The sequence below is a fragment of the Lithobates pipiens genome, unplaced genomic scaffold, assembly GCF_037356315.1.
Source record: "Lithobates pipiens isolate NorthernLeopardFrog02 unplaced genomic scaffold, aLitPip1_a1.2 Scaffold_175, whole genome shotgun sequence".
NCBI classification, from domain to species: Eukaryota; Metazoa; Chordata; class Amphibia; order Anura; family Ranidae; genus Lithobates; species Lithobates pipiens.
In genome coordinates, this window is record NW_027507757.1 from 943,940 (window position 1) to 955,498 (window position 11,559).

The window sequence follows — 11,559 nt, forward strand, 5'->3', positions numbered from 1 at the left end:
GCATTATTTCATTACGATTTATTATTATTATTATTATTGTTATTATTATTATTATTATTATTATTATTATTATCATACTGGGACTGTGTGTATTATTGTCACCACACCACGTTGCACCCCACCTACAAACCACTTACAGTGATGCAATTGTTTTTCTTTCTAAGTGCCTATATTTAAAGTAACTCAGAAAGGAAGTTGCGCAAAGGTAAGTTTAGTTTATTCGAAGACTTGTGTGACTTTCAACTTTTACTACAATGTGTCTATCTGGCTCATCTCTTCTTTCGCTTTACTAGTTTGAGGATGTGAGTCGCATTGAGTTTGTGACATTCTCGGAGTTCCCTGCGAGCCGCTACCTTGTACTATTTTCTAGATCCGTGGGGGATGAAGCTTTTGCACCATTGATAGTATCTGGACTTACTGTTTAGGCAGATGCAGCTGCCATTTGGTTACTAAGCTCCAGATTACCCCGATACCATTCAAGAAGATTCTTCTGATCTGCTGCAGACGCCACCAACAGGTCAGTAGAGGACGCGGTTGGGTAAAGGGTAGATATCAGAGTTTGGTTGTGTATGGATTACATTCAGAAGAGAGACCAGCCACTAGTGGTGTGCCACAAGGCTCTGTACTAGGTCCGTTCTATTTATCTGTCTCTAAGGCTCGGCGGGTAAGGTATGTATTTTTGCTGATTACAAAATGGTTTGTAGTAGGGCTGATGTTGCTGGTGGAACATGGAATTTGGCATTGCTGGAAGATTGTTTAAAACAGTGGAAACAGCAGGTCAGTGTTTCTGAATGTGAAAAATAAAGACTTAGGGGACAAGAATCCTTTGATAAAGTAAATTGATGGGGGTGCAATGTTAGCCAGAACTACAGAATAAAAATATTTGGGGGGGGGGGGCGGGAACATTTCAGATGATTGCAAAATGAGAAAACAGTGTGAGTAGGCAGCGGGGACAGCTAGTAGAATTATTGGGGGATCACACCAGCAGGAGGAAGGAGATCCCGATTCCTCTATATAGATCTTTATATCACTAAAGAGGTCACCAGCAGGAGGAAGGAGGTCCCGTTTCCTCTATATCAGGGATATGCAATTAGCGGACCTCCAGCTGTTGCAAAACTACAAGTCCCATCATGCCTTTGCCTCTGGGTGTCATGCTTGTGGCTGTCAAGAGTCTTGCTATGCCTCATGGGACTTGTAGTTCTGCAACAGCTGGAGGTCCGCTAATTGCATATCCCTCCTCTATATAGATCTTTATATCACTAGAGGGGTCACCAGCAGGAGGAAGGTGGTCTCGATTCCTCTATATAGATCTTTATATCACTAGAGGGGTCACCAGCAGGAGGAAGCTGGTCTCGATTCCTCCATATAGATCTTTATATCACTAGAGGGGTCACCAACAGGAGGAAGGAGGTCCTGATTCCTCTATATAGATGTTTATATCACTAGAGGGGTCACCAGCAGAAAGGAGGTCCTGATTCCTCTATATATCATATTTATTGGCGTATAACATGCGCCGACATATAACACGCACCCAAAGTTTAGGTGGGAATTTTAAGAGAAAAAAAACTTTTAGGAGGGAAGTTTAAGGAAAAAACATTTTAATGCACATCAATGCAGCCTTATCAGTGTCCATCTCCAGCCTTGTTAGTGTCATATGTAGCCTTGTCATGTAGCCTTGTCATGTAGCCTTGTCATGTAGCCTTGTCATGGTCATTTGCAGCCTTGTCATGCAGCCTTGTCATGTAGCCTTGTCATGCAGCCTTGTCATGTAGCCTTGTCATGTAGCCTTGTCATGGTCATTTGCAGCCTTGTCATGTAGCCTTGTCATGCAGCCTTGTCATCAGGGGCGGACTGACAACTCATAGGGCCCCCGGGCAATAGGAGATTATGGGGCCCCCGGACAATAGGAGAAGATTATGGGCCCCCCGGCAATAGAAGATTATGGGGCCCCCGGGCAATAGATTTTGGGGCCCCCGGGCAATAGGAGATTATGGGGCCCCCGGGCAATAGGGGATTATGAGGCCCCCGGGCAATAGGAGAAGATTATGGGGCCCCCGGGCAATAGATTATGGGCCCCCCAGGCAATAGGAGAAGATTATGGGGCCCCCGGGCAATAGGAGATTATGGGGCCCCCGGGCAATAGGAGATTATGGGGCCCCCGGGCAATAGGAGATTATGGGGCCCCCCAGGCAATAGATTATGGCCATACAGTATACACACACAGACACACAATATACACACACAGAATACACACACAGAATACACATACACACACTGAAAAGGTACTGGAGAGATGGGCAGCTATAATCTTGGGATCTTTAAAAAAACACAGATTTTTAAATACCGTCCCTGGTTTTATTGAGGCTGGCAACCCTGATGGGGCCCCTTGGTGGCATGGGGCCCTAGGGCAGTGCCAGAGTGCCCGAATGGTCAGTCCGCCCCTGCTTGTCATGCAGCCTTGTCATGTAGCCTTGTCAGGGTCTTTTTCAGCTTTGCCATTTAAAAATGGTGCCACCTAGTAACAGAGCCGGATGTCCTGCTTTCGGCTGCCTTTGGCCGTTCTCGGCAGCTTTCGGCCGCTCTCGGCTGTTCTCGGCGGCCTTTGCCCGCCTTCGGCCATTCTCGGCACGGGAGCTGCTGAAACCCGCCGAGAACGGCCAAAGGCGGCTGAAACCTGCCGAGAATGGCCGAAGGTGGCCGAAACCTGCCGAGAATGGCTGAGGCTGGCCGAAAGCCGCCCACAGGCTCACAATCGGCGGGGGATCACCATCAGGAGGAAGAAGGTCCTGATTGCTCTATATAGATCTTTATATCACTAGAGGGGTCACCAGCAGGAGGAAGGAGGTCCTGATTCCTCTATATAGATCTTTATATCACTAAAGGGGTCACCAGCAGGAGGAAGGGGGTCCTGATTCCTCTATATAGATCTTTATATCACTAGAGGGGTCACCAGCGGGAGGAAGGAGGTCCTGATTCCTCTTTATAGATCTTTATATCACTAGAGGGGTCACCAGCAGGAGGAAGGAGGTCCTGATTCTCTATATAGATCTTTATATCACTAGAGGGGTCACCAGCAGGAGGAAGGAGGTCCTGATTCCTCTATATAGATCTTTATATCACTAGAGGGGTCACCAGCGGGAGGAAGGAGGTTCTGATTCCTCTATATAGATCTTTATATCACTAGAAGGGTCACCAGCAGGAGGAAGGAGGTCCTGATTCCTCTATATAGATCTTTATATCACTAGAGGGGTCACCAGCAGGAGGAAGGAGGTCCTGATTCCTCTATATAGATCTTTATATCACTAGAGAGGTCACCAGCAGGAGGAAGGAGGTCCTGATTCCTCTATATAGATCTTTATATCACTAGAGGGGTCACCAGCAGGAGGAAGGAGGTCCTGATTCTCTATATAGATCTTTATATCACTAGAAGGGTCACCAGCAGGAGGAAGGAGGTCCTGATTCCTCTATATAGATCTTTATATCACTAAAGGGGTCACCAGCAGGAGGAAGGGGGTCCTGATTCCTCTATATAGATCTTTATATCACTAGAGGGGTCACCAGCAGGAGGAAGGAGGTCCTGATTCCTCTATATAGATCTTTATATCACTAGAGGGGTCACCAGCAGGAGGAAGGAGGTCCTGATTCTCTATATAGATCTTTATATCACTAGAAGGGTCACCAGCAGGAGGAAGGAGGTCCTGATTCCTCTATATAGATCTTTATATCACTAAAGGGGTCACCAGCAGGAGGAAGGGGGTCCTGATTCCTCTATATAGATCTTTATATCACTAGAGGGATCACCAGCGGGAGGAAGGAGGTCCTGATTCCTCTTTATAGATCTTTATATCACTAGAGGGGTCACCAGCAGGAGGAAGGAGGTCCTGATTCTCTATATAGATCTTTATATCACTAGAGGGGTCACCAGCAGGAGGAAGGAGGTCCTGATTCCTCTATATAGATCTTTATATCACTAGAGGGGTCACCAGCGGGAGGAAGGAGGTCCTGATTCCTCTATATAGATCTTTATATCACTAAAGGGGTCACCAGCAGGAGGAAGGGGGTCCTGATTCCTCTATATAGATCTTTATATCACTAGAGGGGTCACCAGCGGGAGGAAGGAGGTCCTGATTCCTCTTTATAGATCTTTATATCACTAGAGGGGTCACCAGCAGGAGGAAGGAGGTCCTGATTCTCTATATAGATCTTTATATCACTAGAGGGGTCACCAGCAGGAGGAAGGAGGTCCTGATTCCTCTATATAGATCTTTATATCACTAGAGGGGTCACCAGCGGGAGGAAGGAGGTTCTGATTCCTCTATATAGATCTTTATATCACTAGAGAGGTCACCAGCGGGAGGAAGGAGGTCCTGATTCCTCTATATAGATCTTTATATCACTAGAGGGGTCACCAGCGGGAGGAAGGAGGTCCTGATTCCTCTATATAGATCTTTATATCACTAGAGGGGTCACCAGCGGGAGGAAGGAGGTCCCGATTCCTCTATATATCACTTTATATCACTTTATATCACCTTGCTTTCAGTTCTGAGCGCTAACCTAAAGCAGGGAGAAATTTACAAGCACCCAGATCTGTATGCTGTGATCAGCCACAGCCGATCTGCAGGTATACAGCCAAAATGATTGGCTGTAACCTGCTGACAACCTCGTGCTGAGTTCAATCACAGCACAGATCAGCGAGAGGACACATGCATATGTGCCTCTAAACCAGGAAGTTCACTGTGACGCCCCCCATACATCGGGGTGCCTGTGTGTCAGCTGCCCGCCAACAATAAATGAATAAAGGTCCATCGTGAATCCACTAGTGCGTTCCAGTCTGCAGCTTCATATTGTGTCCCCGCCCGGCATGTGCACGAGGCGTTAACAGATTGCGTTTTTTAACAGCGTTCCAAAAATGTCCATCCACTTACCATTTATTGCCATTTATTAATGCACAGCGATAGGTGGTTAAACATCAATAGCATGTTTATATGTGACAAACATTGTGATGGTAGATGATGAACTACCGCCTGCTAACATGGGTGTAGAATAGGGATGCACTGATACCATTTGTTTTACAAGTACGAGTACCGATAATTTTTTTTTAGTACTCGCCGATACCAATTACTGATACCTACTGACAACTGTATCAAAAAGTTTACCAAGGCTCCATCACAGGATGGTACTGTGGGAGTCTTAGTGGTAGAGCACCGCCATGTCCTATAAGCCAATTTTAAATCAAGCTGCCGAGAACGGCTGAAAGATGCCGAGAACGGCCGAGAGTGGCCTAAAGCTGCCGAGAACGGCCGAGAGTGGCCGAAAGCTGCCGAGAACGGCCGAGAGTGGCCGAAAGCTGCCAAGAATGGCCGAGAGTGACCGAAGGCTGCCGAGAATGGCCGAGAATGGCTGAAAGTTGCAGAGAACGGCCGAGAGTGGCCGAAAGCTGCCGAGGATGGCCGAAAGCCGCCGAGATACAGAGCCGGATGTCCTGCTTTCAGCCGTTCTCGTTCTCGCACAGCTGAAAATAACACTGACAAGGCTACAAATGGACACTGATAAGGTTGCATTGATGGGCATTTAAATGTAAGTTTTTTTCCTTAACCACTTCCCGACCAGCGCACGCCGCTGTACGTCGGCAGAATGGCACGGGCAGGCATATTGGCGTACAGGCACGTCCATTTCTATATGCCGCCCTGCCATCGCGTGCTCACCGCCGGCGGCGCACTCACGTGCCGGTCGGGGACCCCCGTGAGTACGGTCGCGGGTCCCACGGACTCGATCGCCGTGGGGATGCCCGCGATCGTCTCACGGGGAGGCTGAACGGGGAGATGCCTTGTAAACAGCTGTCAGTGGGGGAATCCCACTGACAGCTGATAGAACCGAGCCTGAAAATATCGGTTTCAGGTAGAGCTAGGCGATTTTCTTAAAAAAATAAATAATAATCTGCGATTTAGAAAAATAAAAAAACTTGATTCATGATTCAAATCAAGTCTTTTTTTTTTATGGACACCGCCGGTCCTGGGGAGCTGCAGGCAGGAGTTTTTAGGCAAGGCCGTGGCCGCGGCCTTGTCTGCGGCGTCCGGTCTCGCGGACTAGGGCAAAGCCGAGGGCTTGCATAAAAATTCCTGCCCGCAGCTCCTCAGGAGCGGCGCGGTGTCAGCGCCAGTCCTGGGGAGATGCAGACAGGAGTTTTTAGGCGAGGCCGTGGCTGCGGCCTAGTCCACGGCACCCGGCCTCGCGTACCAGGCTGAAGCCACGGTCTCGCCTAAAAACTCCTGTCCGCAGACATCGCGCCTGGGAAGCTGCAGGCAGGAGTTTTTAGGCGAGGCCGGGGCTTCGGCCTAGTCCTCTGCGTTTGGGCCTAGTCCGCGGCATCCGGTCTCATGGACTAGGCCAAAGCCAAGGCCTCGCATTAAAAAATCCTGCCCGCAGCACCTCAGGAACGACACGGTGGTGGAAAAAAAAAATCGATTTGCTTAAATTTTGAATCGATTTGACCTCTCAACTTGATTCAAGATTTAAATCGATTTTTTTCCCCAGCTCTAGTTTCAGGTATCGGAGCATTTGCACAAGTACCGATATTTGTGCAAATGCTTAGTATCGGCACCGATACTGATACCGGTGTTGGTGCAACCCTAGTTTAGAATGATGAGATTCTGACAAGACTGAGTAGATAAAGTTCACTTATCTCCAGCTAATCCTGTTGTCTTTACAGGAAACCAGAATGTTGAATGCAAGTGATACGGAATCATCATCCATGGATTCAAACCAACATGTGTTCACCATCCTAATTATGGTTATCACGACTGTTGTTGGCATTCCTGGCAATTTTCTGGTTCTTTGGGTTATTGGTATGAAGATGAAGTGGACAGTGATGAACATTTGGTTTTGGAACCTTGCTCTGGCCGATATGACTTGCTGTCTGGCTTTCCCATTCTTCATAGCCCAATTCTTCTATGAGGAATGGTTGTACGGTCCCGCCCTCTGCAAGATGTTACCCTCCATTGTTATCTTCACCATGTTTGCCAGTGTTTTCAGTCTGGTGGCGATAAGCGTTTACCGCTGTATCCTGGTTGTCCAACCCGTGTGGGCCAGAAACCACTGCAACCTACGAATGGCCTGGATCACATGCTTGGCTATATGGATGTTGTCCTTCTTGATGTGTCTACCCGCTGTCCTCTACAGAACCACCTACATAGAGAAGAACCTAACACTATGTGGATACCAACAAGGTGGCCTTCAGGACAGTAATGGAAGTGACATGAACGTGGAAACCCATGTGACTTTTCCAGATGAGACAGTTACAGTTACTCGCATGATTTTTGGCTTTCTCATACCCCTCTTAATCATCTCTGGCAGTTATGCTTGTCTGGCCTTCAAGTTGAAAAGGACCAGGTTTGTAAAGGCGGGCAACAAGACCACCAAAGTGGTATTTGGCATTGCCGTAGCGTTTTTTGTGAGCTGGGCTCCCTACCATATAATGGGAATTATAGTGCTGTACTTCGACAACCTCGTGGTGACCATTCTGGACCTTTTCTCACAAGCCTTGGCCGAAACCAATAGTTGTATCAACCCCGTTCTCTATGTCCTCTTGGGCAAAGCTATGAAGACTAAAGTAAGAAAGACATTCCATGAGCTGATAGAGAATCTGTTTAACGAAGAGGTGTCGAAAACTACTGGGTACAGCAGGAGCAGAGTCACAATGGAAGAAAGCATACAATTAGAGGATCAGTAAGATTAACCATTTGCCGAATGATGGCTACAGCACAGTCGCCCAGTTCTTTGAGGGCATCTATTGACGTCCTCCCAGAACCCCACCCTGCCACGAGCTCTGAGGGGCACGCTCTGTGATCGCTGCGTCCTTTGGACACAGCTGATCACAAATCGAGGAAAAGGGCCAATCAGAGCGGCCCTTTACCATGTGTTCAGCTGTGTCCAATCACAGCTTCTCACATGGAAACAATTGCCGGTGTCCTATCATATATGGTCCCCCATCGGATAGTGTCCGCTGTGTACTGCGCATGCACAGTACACAGCAACACAGATTCCGAAAATAGCAGAGGATGAACGGTGCCTGCGCGGTGAGTCCAGGTTCTATCCCCACCATCCAAGTGGACGTAGAGTAGGAATATACTGCTGAGCGCAGCGAGGCCGAGCCCGAAGCGTGGCGAGCGAGGCCGAGCCCGAAGCCCAGCGAGGCCGAGCCCGAAGCGTGGCGGGCCTGCGCCGTGAGTCTAGGTTCTATCCCCACCATCCAAGTGGAGATAGAGTAGGAATATAAAAGAGCTGAGCGCAGCGAGGCCGAGCCCGAAGCGTGGCGAGCGAAGCACGCCCGCGAGGGGCCCTCTAATTTTCACAACCCTATGTCCGCTTGGATGGTGGGGCTACCACCTCCACTCACGGTTCCTCCACTCACCGTTCAGCTTCGGAGATTTTTCCAAAGCCTCTTCTGCCCCGTACTGAGCATGCGCAGTAGGGGGCGGACACTATATGATGGCAGGACACTATCTGCCAGAACACCGGTTATCAACATTTACCTTTCCTCAGCACTGTCACTGTCTGAGGAAAGGAAAGCCGATAACCGGTGATCCAGTGACAGGGGACGTTTACACTGATCGTCAGTGCAGCCCCAATCAGTGCCAATCAGTGCCCATCAGTGAAGAAGAAAAATTACTAATTTGCAAAATTTTATAACGGAAACAAAGAAAAAGTTTTATTTTTTCAATATTTTCGGTCTATTTTTGTTTGTTTAGAAAAAAAATGTAATACCCAATGGTGATTAAATACCACCAAAAAAAAAAAAAAAAAGACAAAATCATACACCCATTATAAACATAGACGATTCATAAAAGGTACAGAAATACATATATATGGCTCATGAAAAGAATAATGACTGAGTGCTTCAATTATCACCAATCAGATAAATGTGTCATTCATAATATGAATAATGTTACTGTGTTGCCAACTGATGAACAATAATTAAATAAATATCTATTTCATAAATACTAAAGCGTCTCTGTGCTTCTATAATTCACACAAAATTGCCCCTTGTGCTCAACAATGTGCTTCAAATCAACCTATTGAAGTTCCACAACCATCACCAGAGCTCCTGTCTCTGATCTCACCGGCAGCCCCGGGCAGCAGACCGACTCCAACCTCCACACCGCGTCTGGTAGGAGTGAGGCAGGGACGGACGGTCAGGGGAGGCAGTGGGGTAGGTAGCCAGCGGTCCTGCAGCACCTCCTGTCCCTGGTGCTGCAGGACCGATGAGAGGGATTGTGTGTGTGATGGGGGAGGGGATATCTGGGAGGGTGTAATTAGAGTGGTGGGATCTAGAGGCAAGATCAGAGTGGAGGGAATCTGGAGGTGTGATCAAAGTGGAAGACATCTGGAGGTGTGATCAGAGTAGAGGGATCTGGTGGGGGATCTGGAGGTGTTATCAGAGTGGAGGGATCTGGGGGTGTGATCAGAGTGGAGGGATCTGGAGGAGTGATCAGAGTGGAAGAGGGATCTGGGGGGGGGGATTTGGAGGTGTTATCAAAGTGGAGGGATCTGGGGGTGTGATCAGGAGGTGTGAGCAGAGTGGAGGGATTTGGAGGTGTGATCAGAGTGCAGATATCTGATGGGGGATCTGGAGGTGTGATCAGAATGGAGGAATCTGCTGGGGTATCTGGAGGTGTGATCAAAGTGGAAGACATCTGGAGGTGTGATCAGAGTAGAGGGATCTGGTGGGGGATCAGGAGGAGTGAGCAGAGTGGAAGACATATGGGGGGGTGATCAGAGTAGAGGGATCTGGTGGTTGATCTGGAGGAGTGAGCAGAGTGGAAGACATATGGGGGGGGGTGATCAGAGTAGAGGGATCTGGTGGGGGATCTGGAGGAGTGAGCAGAGTGGAAGACATATGGGGGGGGTGATCAGAGTAGAGGGATCTGGTGGGGGATCTGGAGGTGTGATCAGAGTGGAAGAGGGATCTGGGGGGGATTTGGAGGTGTAATCAGAGTGGAGAGATCTGATGGGGGATCTGGAAGTGTGAGCAGAGTGGAGGGATCTGGAGGTGTGATAAGAGTGGAAGGATCTGGAGGAGTGATCAGAGTGGAAGATGGATCTGGGGGGATTTGGAGGTGTTATCAGAGTGGAGGGATCTGGGGGTGTGATCAGAGTGGAGGGATCTGGTGGGGGATCTGGAGGTGGGATCAGAGTTGCGGGATCTGGTGGGGGATCTGGAGGTGTGATCAGAGTGGTGGGATCTGGTGGGGGATCTGGAGGTCTGATCAGAGTGGGGGGCTTTGATGGGGGATCTGGAGGTGTGATCAGAGTGGCGGGAACGGGTGGGGGATCTGGAAGTCTGATCAGAGTGGGGGGCTTTGGTGGGGGATCTGGAGGTCTGATCAGAGTGGAGGGATCTGGTGGAGGATCTGGGGTGTGATCAGAGTGGAGGGATCTGGTGGGGGATCTGGAGGTGGGATCAGAGTGGCAGGATCTGGTGGGGGATCTGGAGGTGTGATCAGAGTGGTGGGATCTGGTGGGGGATCTGGAGGTCTGATCAGAGTGGGGGGCTTTGATGGGGGATCTGGAGGTGTGATCAGAGTGGCGGGATCGGGTGGGGGATCTGGAGGTCTGATCAGAGTGGGGGGCTTTGGTGGGGGATCTGGAGGTCTGATCAGAGTGGAGGGATCTGGTGGGGGATCTGGAGGTGTAAATCAGAGTGGAGGGATCTGGTGGGGGATCTGGAGGTCTGATCAAAGTGGAGGGATCTGGTGGGGGATCTGGAGGTGGGATCAGAGTGGTGGGATCTGGTGGGGGATCTGGAGGTGTGATCAGAGTGGGAGGATCTGGTGGGGGATCTGGAGGTCTGATCAGAGTGGGGGGCTTTGATGGGGGATCTGGAGGTGTGATCAGAGTGGCGGGATCGGGTGGGGGATCTGGAGGTCTGATCAGAGTGGGGGGCTTTGGTGGGGGATCTGGAGGTCTGATCAGAGTGGAGGGATCTGGTGGGGGATCTGGAGATGTAATGAGAGTGGAGGGATCTGGTGGGGGATCTGGAGGTGTGATCAGAGTGGCGGGATCTGGTGGGGGATCTGGAGGTGTGATCAGAGTTGTGAGATCTGGTGGGGGATCTGGAGGTGTGATCAGAGTGGAGGGATCTGGAGGGGTAGGGCTTATATTGCAGTCATCACCGATAATCACGCTAGGTCTTATTTTTCGGGGAAACAGGGTACCAATTCAGTCCCCAGGAGATATAAGGAATCTCCAGCATCTACAGGAATCTACAGCCTTTCTCAACTTTTTCACCACAGAGGAACCCTTGAGTTCTCCGGGTCTCAGGGAACCCCTGCAAAAAATTAGAAATCTACAGCTCATGGTACATTAGTGTGATGGTCAGTGGGAAGAATGGTCCTTACACTTGTGGTCATTGGGAAGAATGGTCCTCACACTTGTGGTCATTGGGAAGAATGGTCCTTACACTTGTGGTCAGTGGGAAGAATGGTCCTTACACTTGTGGTCATTGGGAAGAATGGTCCTCACACTTGTGGTCATTGGGAAGAATGGTCCTTACACTTGTGG

General features: G+C 49.3%; 1 pseudogene; it reads left to right on the plus strand.

Moving 5' to 3' along the window:
* Window positions 1–266: 266 nt before the first annotated feature.
* On the plus strand, window positions 267–8,115 carry LOC143986658 (C3a anaphylatoxin chemotactic receptor pseudogene; annotated as a pseudogene).
* Window positions 8,116–11,559: the final 3,444 nt, after the last annotated feature.